This window comes from Lissotriton vulgaris, chromosome 10 (assembly GCF_964263255.1).
Source record: "Lissotriton vulgaris chromosome 10, aLisVul1.2, whole genome shotgun sequence".
Taxonomy (NCBI): domain Eukaryota; kingdom Metazoa; phylum Chordata; class Amphibia; order Caudata; family Salamandridae; genus Lissotriton; species Lissotriton vulgaris.
Window position 1 is genome coordinate 432,844,571 of NC_141698.1, and position 20,055 is coordinate 432,864,625.

General features: G+C 41.9%; 1 protein-coding gene across 2 annotated transcripts in view; it reads left to right on the plus strand.

The window, feature by feature from the left end:
• The window catches only part of LOC147685366 (ankyrin repeat and fibronectin type-III domain-containing protein 1-like), a 3,163,580-nt gene that overhangs the window by 2,225,962 nt on the left and 917,563 nt on the right, over positions 1–20,055 (plus strand). The gene's annotated exons all lie outside the window — the stretch shown is intronic.

Here is a 20,055-nt window from a genome sequence, read left to right on the forward strand (position 1 = left end):
CTTGATGAGCTCTGCCTTTTCTGGAAGACTTTGGCTTTCAAATTAATATTCAGAAGTCCAAGGTCCTCAAACTCTCTATCCTGGACAATCACAATCTTGCCTCACAAGGTTTGTTCTAGCTCATCAGGGCGCCTCAGGCTGTCACATACTTAGGTCTTTCGTTTTACCCATCTGGAACTGGTACAGCGGAGCACAGTTATAAAGTGCTAGTAACCGCAGCGCTTGTCAACCTGCAAACTTTCCGCTCCAGGGTCCTTTCCTGGCTAGGCCACATGGCAGTGGTAAAAATGACCTTCTTGCCCAAAATCCTCTTTGTGATGTAGACCCTCCTGGCTCAACCCCTGCCCCTTCTATTCACTGAATTACAACGTATGATTAAGTACTTCATTTGGCAGGGAACACCAGGCGGATTGCGGCCTCACATTTCCAAATCTTAGCAATTACTATCTTGATGCCAAATTCTGATATATGCTGGAATGGCATAGGCCCATCTCTGAAAAACACTGGGTCTTCACCGACTAGGCAATTGCTGCAATACATATCGTTCAGGGGGAGTTTATTCCTCCCCAGGGCTTTAGGCCACTCTCAAGGCCTAGGACTGTGTTGCCCCTCCACCTCACCTTCTCCACTAACTCTGGTAAATGACAATCACAACTTATGCCCGCCTGCTACCGGTGAGGGATTTCTGGCATGACAGGAAACCTACTGTAAACGAAAAGTGGATTTCTTCGACACTGAAGACCTGATGCCATTTGACCAACTTCGGCATGCATATGGGCTACCATAATCCAAGCGCTGATGATATATACACATCCGCTCCTGGGTCTCTCGCCCCTCCTTTAAATCTCATGCCGCTAGATCACTCACTTGCTTTAAACAATGGCTGCTTACTAAATCTGAAGATAAATGGCTACTATCTGAACTATATATAATAATATATGGCGTTCAATCAGTTGGGTTATTATTGCCTGGGCAGTAACGTTCAACACCTCTCCAGTGTTTTTAGACAGCAATGCGCATCCATGCTATTTGAGAGCCCATGACCTGTAAGAAATATACCATGCAGCTCTCCTTGTGCCACATTGGACAAATCACGGCCTAATACATGTCAATCTGTTGGATCAAAATATGAAATGTTTTAAATCAGATCTGCTTCAAACTAAAGAATTTGTAATAGAGTAAAGTCATGGTTTAATTGATTTTGTAACACTTTTATTAAATTATATTGATTTTGGATCAATTGATCATCATTAATGTATATATGTATATATGCTTAGTTTTATGGATAACATCGATGCTGTAAAAAATATTTTAAGTACTTTTGCGAATGTTCTTTTATGATCTTGGTGATCGAAACAAAGATTATGAACTGAATATTGGTAGGGGCCTCCCCCTTTATAAGGGTAGTTGCATAGTGCAGCTGGGATCTGGAGTTGAGACGCTCCCGTACTGACAAAGAATCGGCAGACATATATTCTAGAGCATGAATCTCGGTGACTAGGGTGGTATTATACCCCAGAGTTCATAGCCAAGTTGAAGCCAGGGTTGTCCTTCACCTGTTGGCGTAACTGTGGGGCCACGGGTTCACTGACACACCTTCTCTGGCACTGCCCTAAACTTCAACATTACTGATATGCGAAATTGATCAACCTAGATAGCATATTTGATACTGAACTCCTTCAATTCCCCAGCTATATCCTACTGGGCCCCCCTAATGCCCTCACATATCCCCTCTACTCACCTAAAGTCAAGGCAATCATCCTGGCACTTTGTGCAGCCAAGCGGGTACTCACGGCCCACTGGGGTACCGATTATGTGCCGTACCACCGGGATTGGCTCCTTTGGTTATGGGATACGATACTCAGAGTATGGGAAAGATTTAAACCCCCATTAATTATCACCAGCGGCAGTTTGAGAAGCAGTGGGGTCTCTGTGTGACCTTTCTGGCTAACGAATTCGGGGAACTCTCTAGCCTTAAATATTTGCAAGTTCTGGAACTCGTGGACTTGGACTAATGTGCAGTGCCATGCGTGGACCCTTACCTGAAAGTCTATAGCCTCCCTATTTGTCTTTAGCCTCACGTTTATCTTGGTGAGCATTGGGATGTTTGTTTCTTATATTATTATCTTTGTTTTTCCAGTGACCCCTTTATGATTTCCCTGCTCCCCTCCCCTTCTTCCTTACCCCCTTTCCACCATAGTCAGCATTGTTAGCCCCACCAGCCAGCGGATGTAGGTGGGAGTATGTGTATTCCGGGTTGAAATCAGTCAAACAAATTTGAACCATATAAAAGCTGATTTTCCACCGACCCACGGATCAGAGAAGAGAAGACTGAACAACATTAGCACTATCTAATCTGTGCCACCATGCTGCAGTCCATATTGAAACACTGGAAGCAGAGTCAGTCTACTTTCACCACATTGTCCCATTTTTACTCTGAAATATCATTGGTTGGATTCCATTTGACTCTTGTTTCCTTGCTTCTGATCGGTCAATGCTTCCTGCTTCCCCTGTTGCATCTGGAGTCAGTCCCCGCCATGGCCATGGCGCTTCTGGAGTCATTCCCTACCATCTTACGCCCGCTGCGGGACAGCAAAGGCTGGGACCGCCACGGGTGGCAAAAGGCCTAGCTACGCCACTGACTACTATTTATGTTGTTTTTTAACCACCCCACTGCCCACTTTCGCGCTCTCCGTTGTTTTTTCAACCACTCACCCACACCGCTCCTCCTCTATTGTTTTTGCACCCACTTTCGCCCTCCATCCCGCCGTCCTCCTGCTCTCCGTTGTTTCACTCACCCACCCTCATTCTGCTGTGCAACATGTAGAGAACATTGGCAAAGTCAATACAGTTTCGCACAGGATAAACCTATTGGCTTTGTCATTACTTGTTACTGATAATTTCCCAGATGTCACAACGAACAAATCACGGTTCATGCAGTCTCCTTTGTGTTATAAAAAATCCTATACTGCGTGTTAAAAAGTTAAACACAACCCGATTTGCAAACATGGGCCACTTTTTTCAGCTATCCTGAGTCACTAAGGGGGTCGGTCCATTTTTGTTTTGCTTCCACGGACCTAACTTCTTTCTGTTCCAGTCAGACCCTGGACTAACCCACTTAACCAGTACTCTAAAAGGGTTCCGCCATCAAGCCGCAGTCTTAGTGGAGTTTTGTTTTTCATGTCTGGGAGAAGTGCTCTCGGCTCTTACAGTAACAGCAGAAAGCCGTGTTCTCCTGCCTGACTGTAAAAAACACTGCCGGCGAACAGAGAGCGCTGTATCTATCTCTGCAGCCATTCCCCTGCCTCCCTGCCGAGCGCGCAGCCCTCACCTGCCTCTCCTCAGAGACCCAAACTTACCTCTGTCCCACACAGATCCGCTATTATTCCCATGTAGGCGCTGCGGAGTGGGGTCACGAAAGCCTGGGTCACGCGCTTGGGGGGTCTTGGAAAACTGTAATTCTAGCGTGCAACCCTTGGGGACAGTAAACCAATACACCCCCCTGCTTGATGGAGTGTTCCATGACACATTTCTGCAACAGTATGTTGGGGGAACAGCGATAGCCTGTCTGTCTGTGCTAGAGAGGTTGCTGGATAGAAACGTGTATTTCAAATCGCACCACATAATTCTAATAATTTAAACATGTATCCCTCTTACTTGTATCAGTTTGCCACCGAGTTGCTACTGTATTTGTTGCAGTTAATCCTGTTTCTGTGATTTTAATATATGTACTGGTTGCCGGGTTATGTACTACAGGTTTACTAGAGTACATGCTCACATTTATATTTAAATATGTAGCATAAGAAACAGGCAAAGCACACCCAGCGCATGCTTAGAGAGTATTCTGTTGCGAATCATACAGTTCACTGTTTAGGTCTGGTGTTCGCCAAGACCTCAAAACCTTTTTATTTTACCACCCTTGAAAAAAAAAACAATTATATATATGCGGCAAACTCTGCTTCAATAAAAAAGTTTGAGCACTTAACTGGTCCGTGTCCAAGATGTCTTTGGAGTCTACCTGTCTTCTGATGTGGTATTTCGGAATATATATATATATATATATATACAAAAGGCATAAATTTAATCAAAAGCGGGCCAACTACCACGCATCAATGAAAAAGTTAAGCAACAACCCTGAAATTGTTGTAAAAACGGCAGACAAAGGTGGAAATATCGTTATATGGCCCAAATCTGATTACACCACTGAAGCTTACAGACAATTAAGTGACAATGCTTGCTATATTAAATCGAGCAACAAAGAATATTTGAAGGCCAATGAAAACTTGAATAAGCTCCTATTAAGATGGCGCAGAGAGGGCCTCATTTCTGGAGAGGAATATAAGTTCATGTATAACGAATTCCCAGTCCTTCCAGCTCTTTACCTAATACCGAAGGTCCATAAAGGAACTATGCCCATACCCGGCAGACCGATTATCTCAGCGATCAACAGCATGGGAGAAAAAGTTGGGCAATATATTGACTTTTTCCTTCAAGACCTGGTAAGCAACCTGCCCAGCTTTGTTCGTGATACACGTGACTTTTTGAAAAAGATAGAAGACCTTGAGTGGCAGGACGATATGTTGCTAATAACTTTGGACGTTGAGTCCCTTTATACAAGTATAGCCCATAACTGTGGTCTTAAGGCAGCAGGACACTTTCTAAGTCTCAGACCTGTGGAATTTTATGAGCATAATAAGGCTGTATTGAGTTTAATGGAATGGTGTTTATATAATAACTATTTTGTATAAGAGGTGTGGAGGCAGCTGAGGGGCGTTGCGATGGGAGCCTGCTTCTCTCCTAGCTACGCGTGTTTACACGTGGGCTGGTGGGAGGAGCGGGTTCTCAACGCAACGCACCAGGTGTGGGTGAAGGAAAAGATCATCAAATACCTGCGATATATAGATGATATCTTTATAGTGTGGCAGGGAGACGAGAAAGGAGCATCTGCCTTCATTGAAGAAATCAACAACAACTCCCTTAACCTGAAGTTTACATCTCATATCAGTGCTAAGCAGATTGAATTTCTTGATGTCAAAATCTATATTGATGATTACAATAGAGTACAGACTACACTGCATAGAAAGCCTACGGCAGGTAACACCACCTTGCACGCCTCCATTCTCCACCCCAAACATACTATTAACAGCATTCCTTTTGGTGACATTTTACGGCTCAAAAGAATATGTAGTTCCACTGACGACTTTAATAGATGTGTGGGGGAACTACGAGACCGGCTGAAAATTCGAGGCTATTCAGACACTATGTTTGAGCAGGCATTGGTCAAAGCCAATTTAAGAACGAGGGCCAGCCTTTTCCCCACTGACACTACTAGCAGCCAGGCTGTAGCGTCTACCCCTGCTGCAGATGAGTTACAAAATAATTGTTCTAGATTTATAACGGCCTTCAGTGATCAAGAAACTAAGATCAGACAGATCATTAACAAGAATTGGTCTATTGTTCTCACAGACAATATATTAGGGTGCATGCTACCGAATAAACCATTAGTGACGTTTCGCAGAGCTCGCAGTATGGAGGCAAGTCTGGATCAAAGCAGTCCTGAACTGAAACATAAGACGAATTGGCTGCAACCTGCAGCTGGGTTTCGCAAATGCTCTAGGTGTAGGGCCTGCAAGTTTGGTGTGAACAAAACTCATTACCGCACCCCTTTCGGTTGCACTGAAATTCCCATCACAGGCAATCACACCTGTAAAACGGAATTCGCTGTCTACGTCCTGACGTGCACCTGTGGCCTGAATTATATAGGCAGTACCAAACAACAGTTGCACGTCAGGATTTTACAACACCTCCGAGCCATCCTTCATAGCGACCCCTCATATCCGGTGGCTCGCCATTTTTAAAGCAAACACAATAAGGATGTGAATTGCTTAACTTACTATGAGTGATGTCACTGACCATGTCATGAGTGATGTAATATGTGACGTCATCAGCAGTGCATTGCAGGCGCGCAAGTTATAGTGAGTCCAACTAACTATAACGTGGAATTTCATTGGTTTTATGTCAGTAAAATTTCCAGCTAACTATAACTGATGTGAAACCTATGGTTTTTTTAGTGAATTTAATAGGTTTTTTAAATGCTAATTCCTAACTATAACTGGTGTGAAACCTATGGTTTTTTCAGTGAATTTCATTGTTTTTTTAAATGCTAATTCCTAACTAACTGGTGTGAAACCTATGTTTTTTTCAGTGAATTTCAAACGTTTTTTAAATGCTAATTCCTAACTATAAGTCTCAGTTTATATGTAAGACTGTTAGCACTCTAGTTGTTCTTTAGAACACTCTGGTACATTCTGTCATTGGGCTACAGTTGGGCTACATCTAGCTGATATTTGGGCTACATTTGCATTTTTTGGTCTCTGGTAGCCATCTTTGGGCTACATTGGGCTACATTTGGGCTACATTTTGGCATATATATAGCCCAATGTAGCACAATATATATTTTATCAAAGTTAATTTTCGTAAAAACCACTTAAGAATAGGGCTACCACTCCCTACAATTTTTCCCAATTTTTTATTTTTTTTTGCTTTGGAGCGCTTCCAGTGCGCTTCCCGGGGAGCGCCCCGAAAAGCGTACTTTTATAAAGCGCCCCCGGGCGCGCTCCGGGGAGCGTCTCGTAAGCGCCAATATCACGAACGAAAACATGATCATGACGTATCGCGTAGCCGCGTCCGCGTGATACGCACGGCGTAAGCGCACCCGGAAGTACTCGAGCGAATACGATCGCGCAACGTAAACATCCGACGCGCTTACGCTACGCGACCCGGAGCGCCCCCGGGCGCGCCCGGGGGCGCGTAGCGTAAGCGCGTCGGGTCATGTGACCTGAAAATAACACTTTTCATTGGTTCATAACAGTTTTAGTTTCATAATGATGAAGCCCCTGGTCTTGTGACCTGAAAATAACACTTCTCATTGGTTCAGGACAGTTTTTTTTCAAAATGATGAAAGACCCCACCTTTTTTCCTTATTCTGACTTTGTCCTTTGACTGAGGAAGACCTGTTTGTACATCTCTGTACCTTTTTGATCTTAATAATGGCTTCAGTAGCAGCAGCAGCTGGTGCATCTGCCCCACCACCACCACCACCACCACCAACAGGACCAGCTCCAAATTATATTGGTGGTCAAGAACAGGAGGAGGAGGAAGAGGAAGAGGAGGAGGGGAGGAGAAGATGGCTGCCTGAAGAAAATACCCCATACAAACCCAAGCCACACATTGTATGGGAGTTTTTTTCAATCCCAGAGGGCAAAAAAAAAGTGAATGCGGCCAAGGTAACTTGCCTAATCTGCAATGAAGAACTTTCACGGGGCAACCCAAACAAAAAATATTCATTTGGTAACCATACCATGATTCGTAATATGACCCGAAAGCACCCAAACAACTACTCTCGTGCAGAGTTCAGGGAACTGGCCAGTAACCTCCCCCAGTCGTCAAGGACCACCTCCCAAAGAACCCAACCCACTTCATCGGGACCAGAAACATCAGAGATGATGCCTTGTATTCAGCCAAGATTTGCTGATTTTAAAATCACTTGTTCTGCATGTGGCAAGCTTATCGCCTATGGTGAAAAAAGCGTAAAGCTCATCGTCCTTGCAGGTGATAATCACAAGTGCCCCAAAAAGAAGTAATTTTTTGGGTTTTTTGTTTTTTTGCTCCAGTTGAGCCAGTTTCAATTCCCTTTTTTTGTTTCTCCCCCTAAAAAAATACAAAAAAAATATAAAACTGTTTTGAAAAGCCAAAAAAAGTACAAAATGTTCAAAAAACACAAAAAAAATTTAAACAACAAAAAGAAGAAAAAAAAAGTTCTTTTTAGAACTACCTCCAATTTCTAAATAAAGGCTTCTTTTTTTTATAAACTCTGTCATCTTTTTCCTTCATTTTACGCTCCCCGGTGCGCTACCTGGTGCGCGTACCGGGCGCTTCCCCCGCGCAAAACGAAAAAAATATATATTTTAAATGCCCCGCGGGGCCCTTTTATAGCCCCCACATCAAACCTAGGGGGTCAAGGGGGGGTCTACCCTGCCCCCTTATGGTCATTTCCCTCTTTGTTTTGCCCACCTCTCGTGTCTCGATCCTACCGAGACACAAGATGGCGGCCGCTCCAGACTGTTTCGAATGTTTACAGACAACTGAGAGCCAATCAGCTTTCTACGCACAAGTCGCGTGGCGCTCCTGGAGCGCTCTCCGGTGCGCGCACCGGAGAGCGCCTATAGATATATATATTTTTTTGAACCTAAATTACTCAAAATCCACTGGAGCACATATCTTGAGACATAGCAAAGGCACATCGGGCTACCAGTCCCTACAATTTTGCCAAGTTTGGTGAAAATCCATTCAGCCGTTCGGGCTAAAAGTGAAATCGACCGCCCTATGGAAATTAACATGGGGAAAACGCGTTTTGGGACCCCCCTTTTATCTCGGCCCCCGCTTGACGTATCCCCCCCAAACTTTCAAGGAAGGACCGGAGCTCGGCGAGGCCATTTTCAGGAAACTTTCAGGCAGATTCGTCAACCGGTGCCAAAGTTATTCCAAATAGAATTTTGAGATTTAACATTGAAAAAAATCCTAACTATAACTACCTACTGGCGACTGCCAGTAGGTAATATATATATATATATATATATATATATATATATATATATATATATATATATATATATATATATATATATATATATATATATATATATATATATATATATATATATATATATATATATATATCCAGAAAACTTCCCTGAGGAAAAGGCAGAGGCCACAGCGGGGAATATCTTGAAGGCTTTTATTGCCATTTTCACTGCACAACAGGCGTATGCATTTCAGCTGTTGTAGCATTGTCAGCCCCCATCATGGTGTGTAGGAGCAAGGTTCGTTGCCGCTGATTGAATGAGAGTTCATCTGCTGTCGTATTTGTAGGTCGCTCCACCCCCATTAGGGCCGAAATTGCACCATTCACCGCGTTTTTGTAGTTTTTCAAAACACTTCATGTCCCAACATGCAGCATTCTGCCAGGGAGGCATCCCAGTGGTAGCGCGACCCACTATATGGCATTGGACCTGCTCTCCCATTGTTGTTGTGTCCCCTGCAATTTTCGGCCTCCTCGGGTCCCCAACTGCACAACCTTCAATCTCAAGGGTCCTCTTCACGGGGGTGAGTACAGCGATGCATATCTCCCAGGACCGAGTAATTGACTCCGATACCGCTATTGTATATATATATATATATATATATATATATATATATATATATATATATATATATATATATATATATATATATATATATATATATATATATATATATATATATATATATATATATATATATATGTGTGTATGTAAATATATTTATATATATACATATACTTTTGATCAGGGGGGGAAGGGGATCACTTGTCCTGCATAACTTTGGGTATGCCGTAACTGTTCCGAGTAGTCCCAATGTTAACCCTCATGCACGTGCTGGTAATGGTGTGGTATTGAGCGGTATATCTTATTCTCCGCCGTCCCTTGCACGTGTGTGCATAATCATCGGGTTGTTTTTTATGCAACCTCCATCCAGGAGGCATTACCCATTGTTAAAAACAGTAGTGATAAGTGATGGTGAGGTGAAGTGATAAAAAATGTCTCTTTTGATCAGAAAAATTATTTATTCGTTCTGTATTCAGAGGCAATAAAATTAAAATTATGTCGGTGAACGTGAGTTATTATGACTCGTTCACACTAAGTGAAAAAGGTCGACATGTTTCAGCCCCTTCTTATGCCTAACAGGTCATGTGGGCTTTCTTCAGGACTGTGACGTGAAATAGAGACCTCTCACGTCTCTATTAGTGGTGAGGAAAAAAGATTTAAATAATGGAACAAAGCATTATGTTGCTCCAAATGGAGGTCAAAAAGTACCTGCAAAGAAAGAAGACATAGTAGACAAAGGGTAAAGGTAAAGGGAAACATATAAGACTATACGTCTGGTGAAATGTACCAGGAACACATAAATCGCACTGTGGCGTAGCAACTAAAAAATGGCAATACTTTGCACTGACTACCCCACTCAAAGAATAGGGTCGACTATCTCTTAATTGGCATGGAATTGAAAAGATCTGTTTGGTTTGATAGATATGGCAAGTTCTCGGAGTTTTGGTGAGAGTGGCATAAGATTAATGGTGTCGGTATGCAGGCATTTTGGTGTGGTGGTCTTACACACGTTCACTCTACACCAAGCATATTGTGTCATTCAGCAGCGCGATCAGGCTGTGCTGCATTACCTCAAGAGTTTATCATAAGAGAACATGTTATTTCATCTGTACACAGTAACATACCTATGTTCTTGGCTCTAATAAGCCTCTTCGGTATCAGGGTGGGTCAGGGAGGCACGCTACAATGGTAAACATTCAATCAGAACATGGTGTTCTATTACATTAATACTTTACGATTTCGCAGCGTTGTGGTCCTCGTGGTACCTCTGGCTCTCCATTTACTCCTTGTGCTGACTCTGCCACCTCTGTCCCGGAATACGTGAGACGTTTCCGGGTGGGTGGTCTTATAGGTAGCGCAATAAGGGGAAGGGTGCAAAGACTATGGAAACTAACTGGATATTTTGTGCGGTCTTCACAATTTCTCATCCATTGAAAATAGTAACCCATGGTATGTTATCGTTCAGACCATTGATATCTGTACAAAGTCTGTGAACCCACCGTTGCTCTTTTTCAAAGAGGATTTTTTCTGCATTGTGGTCTTTGTTGTGTAGTGTTTCTAAAATTACCCACTGTAGATCTTTCACAGTGTGGCCAGTTTCCAAGTAGTGGCTAGACATCTTAGTGGTCACTTTTTTACATTTCACATTGCTGCGATGTTCGCACAGTCGCTGTTTGACTTTCCTACATGTCATCCCTATGTAGTTTTTCTTGCAGGGGCATGTGATCATGTAGATGGCATGACTTGTGTTGCAGTTAGTGTGATGCAGAATTCTCCATTTGAAATTTGGAAGTAGTTGTATCTCCTTTGTCACTTTTGTGAGGGGACATACAGAACACGATCCGCATGGGTAATGACCAGTTACTGGGCTCATGTCCAGTGGTGAGTTGACTAGTGGTGGTTGTCTAGTAGTGAGGGGTCTGGTATGGACCAAGATGTCCTTTAAGTTACGGGTTCTCTTGTTGGCAAAACGTGGTTTGGGCCATTGAATGTTGCCTGAAGTTATGATCCTCCAGTTTTTATTGACTATCTTTTTCAGTCTGTTACTAGCAGGGCCATATGTGGTTACACAAGTTGTGATATCAACTTCTGGTTCTTTTGGTGTGGATTCTAAGAGACTTTCTCGAGGCTGGTTGCGGGCTCTTTTTTTGCATTTTTCGATGATTCTTTTGGGGTAGTATCTTTCTTCCAATTTTTCGCTCAGCTCATTGGCTTGTTCTTTGTACTCCGTCAATTTGCTGCAATTTCGTCGAAGTCTCAGAAATTGGCTGAAATGGAGGTTTTCTCTTAGAGGTTTCGGGTGAAAACTCTGGTAGGAGAGTAAACTGTTTTTGGATGTTGGTTTAGAATAAGTTTTTGTCAAAGAACAAAGAGATGAGCCAATCTCAAGAATTCCTGACCCAGCAGAAATTACAGAAACTAGGTAAAGAACTGAAAAAGTTCTCTTTAGAACGCATACATCCTTATAGCCATAAGGACTTCAAGCCTAATGACAATGCGTCTAACAACAGTTCCAATAGCGATTCTTCCACAGATGGTTCTGACTGGAGTGGAGACGATTTCTCCTATAACCAACGAGGGAGGTTCCGTAATAAAAGAGGTAACCGACGGGGCCGAAACTACTGGCGTACCCCGCAGTTCTCAATGAATCCACCCATGATGCCATTTCCCCCGTTCAATCCCCATTTTCAAGGCTGGGTAGATCCATACTACCAAGGCCCACCACAGCAGATGCAACAACCAATGAGGGGTAATTACCAACAAGGGCCTCCTTTTTTAGGGAGAGGCCAGAACAGTCGGGGCCCGAAACAGAAAGGGGTAACCTGGCAAGACCAAACACGCCAGGTCCACACCAGGAGCGTAACCAGAGGCAAAACAGGTACCAACACAACTCCCTCGTCGTAAACCTTACAGAAAAGGTACTAACAAAAAACCAAGAGGAAGTACTCAATAAAGGCCTTGGATATGTCCCGACACCCAACCTTGACACCTTCAAGATGAAATGCGAGATTGCTGAATTCTGCAGAAAGCTCAAACTCAAAGCCTTCTTCAGTAACCAATCCACCCAACCCCCGGATGGAGATACTAACTTAAGGAAGAAGTCCACCTTCTGTCCTCTGAATACACAAGTACCAATTGAAATTGTTACATTCGAACAAGCTGTCATGAAGGAAATCGATGGCTTAAAAGACAATACAAAAAAACCCTTCCAAAATCTGTCGAGAGCAGAACAACAGGCACTGAGAGAACTAAAGGACGATGAGAATATCGTCATAAAGCAAGCGGACAAAGGGGGCGGAGTAGTACTCCTCTCAAAAGAAGGCTATGATCGGCAATGCAAAGAACTACTTTCAGACCAGAAGTTCTACAAGCGAATAGATGTAGATCCAACACCCAGACTACAGAAGACCATAACTTTAATGGTAACAGAAGCAGAGACAAATAATTGGATCTCGAAAAAAGAGGCACAATTTTTGGAGACCAACAACCCGAGAATACCTTATTTCTATTCGCTCCCAAAGACACACAAACCTCGCTCCCCACCACCTGGAAGACCCATTGTGTCGGGAATAGGTTCGGTCCTTGAACCATTATCACAGTTTGCAGACCAATATCTCAAACCAATAGTCCAAAGGACTCCTACCTACCTGAAGGACACCAGGGACCTCCTAAATCTGCTCCAGAATTTTGCCTATTCAGAGGACAACATGATACTCGTAGGACTAGACGTAAAAAAGCCTCTACACAAGCCTACCCCAAGAAAAAACACTGGAAACACTGGAGACCATTGTTTTCAACATTGACTGGGACCATAAGACCCGAGACATTTTGTTCTCGAGTGTTGCAGGTTGGCACTGACTGAAAACTACTTTAAATATAATGACACCATGTTTCAACAATGCCATGGAACTTCCATGGGAAGTACATCTGCGCCTAGCGTGGCGGGGCTCTACGTGAGCCAATTTGAGGAAACACACAATAACAATCCAGTCAACCCTTTCCAACAACAGATCCTGTTCTGGCGCCGTTACATCGATGATGTGATCCTCATCTGGGAAGGAGACATGTCTAGTCTCATCAATTTCCACACCTGGATCAATACCCGGGATGAATGGCTTAAATTCACCTATACAGCCAACAGTAAACAAATTGACTTCCTTGATATCACCATCTACTCAGAGGGTTCAACTTTGCAGACAAAAACTTATTCTAAACCAACATCCAAAAACAGTTTACTCTCCTACCAGAGTTTTCACCCGAAACCTCTAAGAGAAAACCTCCCTTTCAGCCAATTTCTGAGACTTCGACGAAATTGCAGCAAATTGACGGAGTACAAAGAACAAGCCAATGAGCTGAGCGAAAAATTGGAAGAAAGATACTACCCCAAACGAATCATCGAAAAATGCAAAAAAAGAGCCCGCAACCAGCCTCGAAAAAGTCTCTTAGAATCCACACCAAAAAAACCAGAAGTTGATATCACAACTTGTGTAACCACATATGGCCCTGCTAGTAACAGACTGAAAAAGATAGTCAATAAAAACTGGAGGATCATAACTTCAGGCAACATTCAATGGCCCAAACCACGTTTTGCCAACAAGAGAACCCGTAACTTAAAGGACATCTTGGTCCATACCAGACCCCTCACTACTAGACAACCACCACTAGTCAACTCACCACTGGACATGAGCCCAGTAACTGGTCATTACCCATGCGGATCGTGTTCTGTTTGTCCCCTCACAAAAGTGACAAAGGAGATACAACTACTTCCAAATTTCAAATGGAGAATTCTGCATCACACTAACTGCAACACAAGTCATGCCATCTACATGATCACATGCCCCTGCAAGAAAAACTACATAGGGATGACATGTAGGAAAGTCAAACAGCGACTGTGCGAACATCGCAGCAATGTGAAATGTAAAAAAGCGACCACTAAGATGTCTAGGCACTACTTGGAAACTGGCCACACTGTGAAAGATCTACAGTGGGTAATTTTAGAAACACTACACAACAAAGACCACAATGCAGAAAAAATCCTCTTTGAAAAAGAGCAACGGTGGGTTCACAGACTTGGTACCGATATCAACGATCTGAACGATAACATACCATGGGGTACTATTTACAATGGATGAGAAATTGTGAAGACCGCACAAAATATCCAGTTAGTTTCCATAGTCTTTCCACCCTTCCCCTTACTGCGCTACCTATAAGACCACCCACCCGGAAACGTCTCACGTATTCCGGGACAGAGGTGGCAGAGTCAGCACAAGGAGTGAATGGAGAGCCAGAGGTACCACGAGGACCACAACGCTGCGAAATCGTAAAGTATTAATGTAATAGAACACCATATTCTGATTGAATGTTTACCATTGTAGCGTGCCTCCCTGACCCACCCTGATACCGAAGAGGCTTATTAGAGCCAAGAACATAGGTATGTTACTGTGTACAGATGAAATAACATGTTTCTCTTATGATAAACTCTTGAGGTAATGCAGCACAGCCTGATCGCGCTGCTGAATGACACATTATGCTTGGTGTAGAGTGAACGTGTGTAAGACCACCACACCAAAATGCCTGCATACCGACACCATTAATCTTATGCCACTCTCACCAAAACTCCGAGAACTTGCCATATCTATCAAACCAAACAGATCTTTTCAATCCCATGCCAATTAAGAGATAGCCGACCCTATTCTTTGAGTGGGGTAGTCAGTGCAAAGTATTGCCATTTTTTAGTTGCTACGCCACAGTGCGATTTATGTGTTCCTGGTACATTTCACCAGACGTATAGTCTTATATGTTTCCCTTTACCTTTACCCTTTGTCTACTATGACTTCTTTCTTTGCAGGTACTTTTTGACCTCCATTTGGAGCAACATAATGCTTTGTTCCATAATTTAAATCTTTTTTCCTCACCACTAATAGAGACGTGAGAGGTCTCTATTTCACGTCACGGTCCTGAAGAAAGCCCACATGACCTGTTAGGCATAAGAAGGGGCTGAAACATGTCGACCTTTTCACTTAGTGTGAACGAGTCATAATAACTCACGTTCACCGACATAATTTTAATTTTATTGCCTCTGAATACAGAACGAATAAAAAAAAATTCTGATCAAAAGAGACATTTTTTATCACTTCACCTCACCATCACTTATCACTACTGTTTTTAACAATGGGTAATGCCTCCTGGATGGAGGTTGCATAAAAAACAACCATATGATTATGCACACACGGGCAAGGGACGGCGGAGAATAAGATATACCGCTCAATACCACACCATTACCAGCACGTGCATGAGGGTTAACATTGGGACTACTCGGAACAGTTACGGCATACCCAAAGTTATGCAGGATAAGTGATCCTTTCCCCCTGATCAAAAGTATATAACTCGAGGAAATTGGTTGGATCACAAATTCCTCTCTCCCTCCACATTGATTTTGTATATATACATATATACAATATATATATATGCATATATATTATATATACATTCACACACAAGCACATACATATATATATACATATTTACAAGAAAACAAAGGTTAAATTAACATTACAGTTAGGGGAATTTCTCTGTGACAAAGTAAATGTTTTAAACAAAATAAAACTATCATTTGTCAGTTATAGTTCCTAGTACTAACTAAAACTGCGTCCCCGCCATGCACTGCTTTTGACCTCACATATGATATCACTCATGATATGTTCTATGACATCATTTTTGACATCACTAATGACATCATTCAATGAGTGTGCAATTTTGTTTCATAGTTTACATAGTGGCGGGTAGCTGTCATATTACTTTTCTACCTAACTGTTGTACAGCTTGGATTCAGCTAATGCATGTTTACAAAATGCATGTCCTCCATGGGTGTGTAGAGGTATTGAACAAGTTATACCTTTTTCTTTTTTTAAAAGAAGCTCCATGTGGAGGTGACAGTTGACTTTTGTTCATTATACTTCAGACAATTGTTTGGTCCTGCTGAAAAAGTTTTCTACAGGAGGAACATTCTACATAGCAGATACTAACTTTTATAAGCTGCATTGAGTTATTAGAGAGAATCTTGCCAGAATAATAATCATATACCTAACATAGAAGACTATGTGCACCATTAACTAAGATATGAATGTGGGCTTGTTTTGCTAAAACAGATGAGCTATCTGCAAAGTTTTCACTACAATGTGAATGGTGCAGGTAATAAGTTCTTTAGCACCATCAGATTGCGGTTATTTTCAGTAAATAGTGTTTTTCTACTACTGTTGCATAGAGTGTACACTGTTAAACAGATGTCTTTAATACTCTGTACTACATTTCTCAGGAAAGTCTCACTGTCTGCAAGCAGTATGATACAGAGTAAACTCTCCATAGACAAACAACTGTTTATAGTACCTATTGTTCAGCTTATATCAACTTTATTCCACAATGTAGGTTCTATGAGTGTCAATGGTTTGATACAGATAAAAGCTGTCAATAGTAGTAGGGCAATTGTTTTTGAACTGGCAGTCACAATTTTGGCTTTCTGTCAACAATTGCACAATGAACACTGCAGTCAATGAATGTTTCTACCATATCTGTGGTTCAATGTTTATTAGATCTATGATACCTGTAAAGTGTATGCAATAGGTTCAAAGTTGTATATAATGTTTAGTTTCAACATCTAAGTGAGTTGTTTGTGTGGTGGCTGTAGTAATGGGTGATTTTCTCCTGAGCTATTTTCTACTTACTGTCAGGCCTCTAATGCTATACTAATTTATAGAGCAATATGTGTGAAAGTAAAGTGATGACATCAATTATGCCATTTGAGTTGTCCTCAGTGATGTCATAAAGATTGTCATAGAACATGTAATGAGTGATGTCATACGTGAGGTCATAAGCAACTGTGTTTTTTAAAAGTTTAAAACATTAACCTAGGCACTGAGAAATTCACCTAACTATAACATTACTTTAACCTTTGTTTTTTCATTGAATTTCTAGGTTTTTTACAAAGTAAATTAATTATTTTTGGGAATATATGTTTGGTAGAATGACTTTCTGATATATGTCGTTAGATAATTTTTCATGAAACTCTTGCGAGAGTCTTGTGGGCTCATAAGAGGCCCCCGCAGCAAGCTTCACCTGAAGAAGTTTGTAAATGACTCTTGTGTAATAATCTATTAGAAAAGCTCCTCCTGTTTAACAAGTAATTGGGCGCCATAGAAACAGCATTTTGTCACAACTAAATCTACATTTCTAACTGCCACAAATCTACCAATTACATTTATATTTTCACCACCCTCTCATTTTTCTCTTCTCTTGTAACTGCATATTCCTGCTGAAGCTTACTCAATCTACTGAACAGTCCTCTGGTGACACCTCCATAACGTACCACGGTTCACCTCTAGATGTTAGGACACAGAGTCCTCAACTGGGCTGGAGATTATGCCATTAATTATGGTATTGACAATATTCTTGGCTTTCCAACTTGGATAGCCTATGTATGAAGAGGACTGATTGAACGCCCGATTATTCAAATTTTTCCACCGCCCATTACAGTATACATAATTGAGCAATGGATGTCAGCCCACTTAAGCTATTGCCTAACTTCAGTATTAGTGTGACAGCATTCTGCTCTTTCACAAGAGCACAGCCACCACACACAGAGTAGTTCCCTTCAGTGTCAGGGACTATTACAGCAATGTATGCCTTTTGAGACCAAAGAAACACTTTTGCTTTTCGTCAGCTTTTTGCTGTATTGGCTAGGGCCTGACAGCCCCCCTAACAAAAATGTTTTACAAAGACCATGACAAAACAAGCATTGATTACACCACAAGGCTGGCATCCAAAGCCAGACTATTAGCTTTGCCAGCACTTAATTCATTTATGTACACAGCCTCTCAAAAATTAGGAGAATGACAGGAATCCAGACCTTAAATTCTCCTTGGACAGCTGTTCACAGGAAGCTGCAGCAATTAGCAGGACTTGGGTAAGGCCCCAAGGAGGATCTGCTTCAGTGCTTGTTCCCCACACCGATCAGGAACTGAAAAGCTGCTTCTGAGAGTCTCAGGCCGCAGCAGCATCAATTGGCTGAAAGATGTTCCAATACTTTTAGTGGGTTACCTTTAAGCAAGTCAAGATTAACATTCACAATAGCCATACTGGCTTCTTAGTCAAAACAACTATCTAAAATGTTACTTTTCATTTCAATCAACCAATTAGTGATTGAGTCAGCACTTAACTGTGATGATCTCAAGGCGCTGGGGGTGGAGGCTTCAGGTCCTGCTGGGCACTGAGGTTCAGTTGAAGAGCCAGGTCTTGAGATCCTTCCTAAATTTGGTCAGACCTACTATTGGGTTATATTTAAAATTGAGGAACTTTAGTGGGCGCCCACTAATAAAGGGACATTTGTAGACAACAAGCACTTCAACAGAGTCTTTCTCGATTACCATCTGCTTACTAGAAATCCTACAATAGAATCCCGCTCATTCCTGCCTTTATGACTGAATTCTCTTCAGCTGAGTCTTACACCATGGTATGCTGCCATCTCTTTATGCTTCTTTATCTTTCAAAGGTATCTATCTCACCCATAGTCAGGCAGCATATCACATCCAGGGCACTCCTCTGGTTACCTAAGCAGACAGAGGTCAGAAATGACAGGGTACAACCACTTGAAATCTGTGATTCCCCATGCCTAACCCTGAGGATTCTTATACTGTATTCTATTATATTTTGTGTTGCTATCCCTTTATTTATTTACATATTTATTGATTAATTTGTAACCACAACTGCTGCTCCCAAAAGCATGCATCCAGGCAGTTTCCAAGGGAACTTGGATGAACCACCAACTTATTACTTTCACTTGCAAATGTCACAGATATTAGATGTAAACAGCCGCGGCCCATGTAGGTAAATGCAGGGGGGCTGGGTGTGGGAGATTTTGGCAGACGATGACAAGGGAGAATTATTTATTTATTTCATTTTCTTTCGTCATCGTCCATCGAAATCCCCCTCACCCAGCCCCACACCACCCCTCTTAGCTCCACGGGCCGCGGTTGGGTGAAAACCTTTTGCCTTTCCAGCAGTGTCCACTTTCCCTATCAACTGCTTAATTTCCAAGTGATGCCCCTCTGGCACGGAATGAAGCCTGCTGTGCGCATCTCAGGAGTAAGCAAAAAACGGGGGGTTTTCCTTTCTGTATGGTTAGCTTCTGGTTTGTGACCAAAAGGACTACACACTAATATGACTTTTTAGTGTTATGGAGTGACACAGGTAATTAGATCTGCACAGTAACCTAGGGTATCTTTTGTTTCACAAATTTTATTATAAAAGAACATATGAATTCATTTGCTACATTTAGTTACTGTAAAAACATTGCATTAATTCAACATATATCTAATGCATACAATTTAAATGCACTTGTTATAGTTAAAAAACATTTCATACAAAACGATACATATATAGAGCAATTTTTAACAAAACATTTATAAATAAAAAGATGCCGTAGTGAGTCCTTTGTTGACGCATTTCGGTGCTTTACAAAATTTCTAACACCTTCCTCAGGACAGACTTATTTAAAAACCAAGTTTCTTCAATCTAAAAACAAATACATACAATTAAAATCATATATTTTTTAAGTGAATACAAGATACAGTACAAATAGTGTGCATAGTTGCCCACGTGTCACAATGTTAGCAAAGGAGTATTGTCTTACTTGCTAACGATTTCTTGTGGAGCCTTCTATTTTATGGGGTTCCACACCCTAGAGGACAGGGTGTCTATAGGTCCTCTGGTTAGAATGTATTTCTTATTAATTGGACATTCTACGGAGTAGAGAGAAGCCGTGATCAATTTATTTATGATCAAATTCAATTAAACG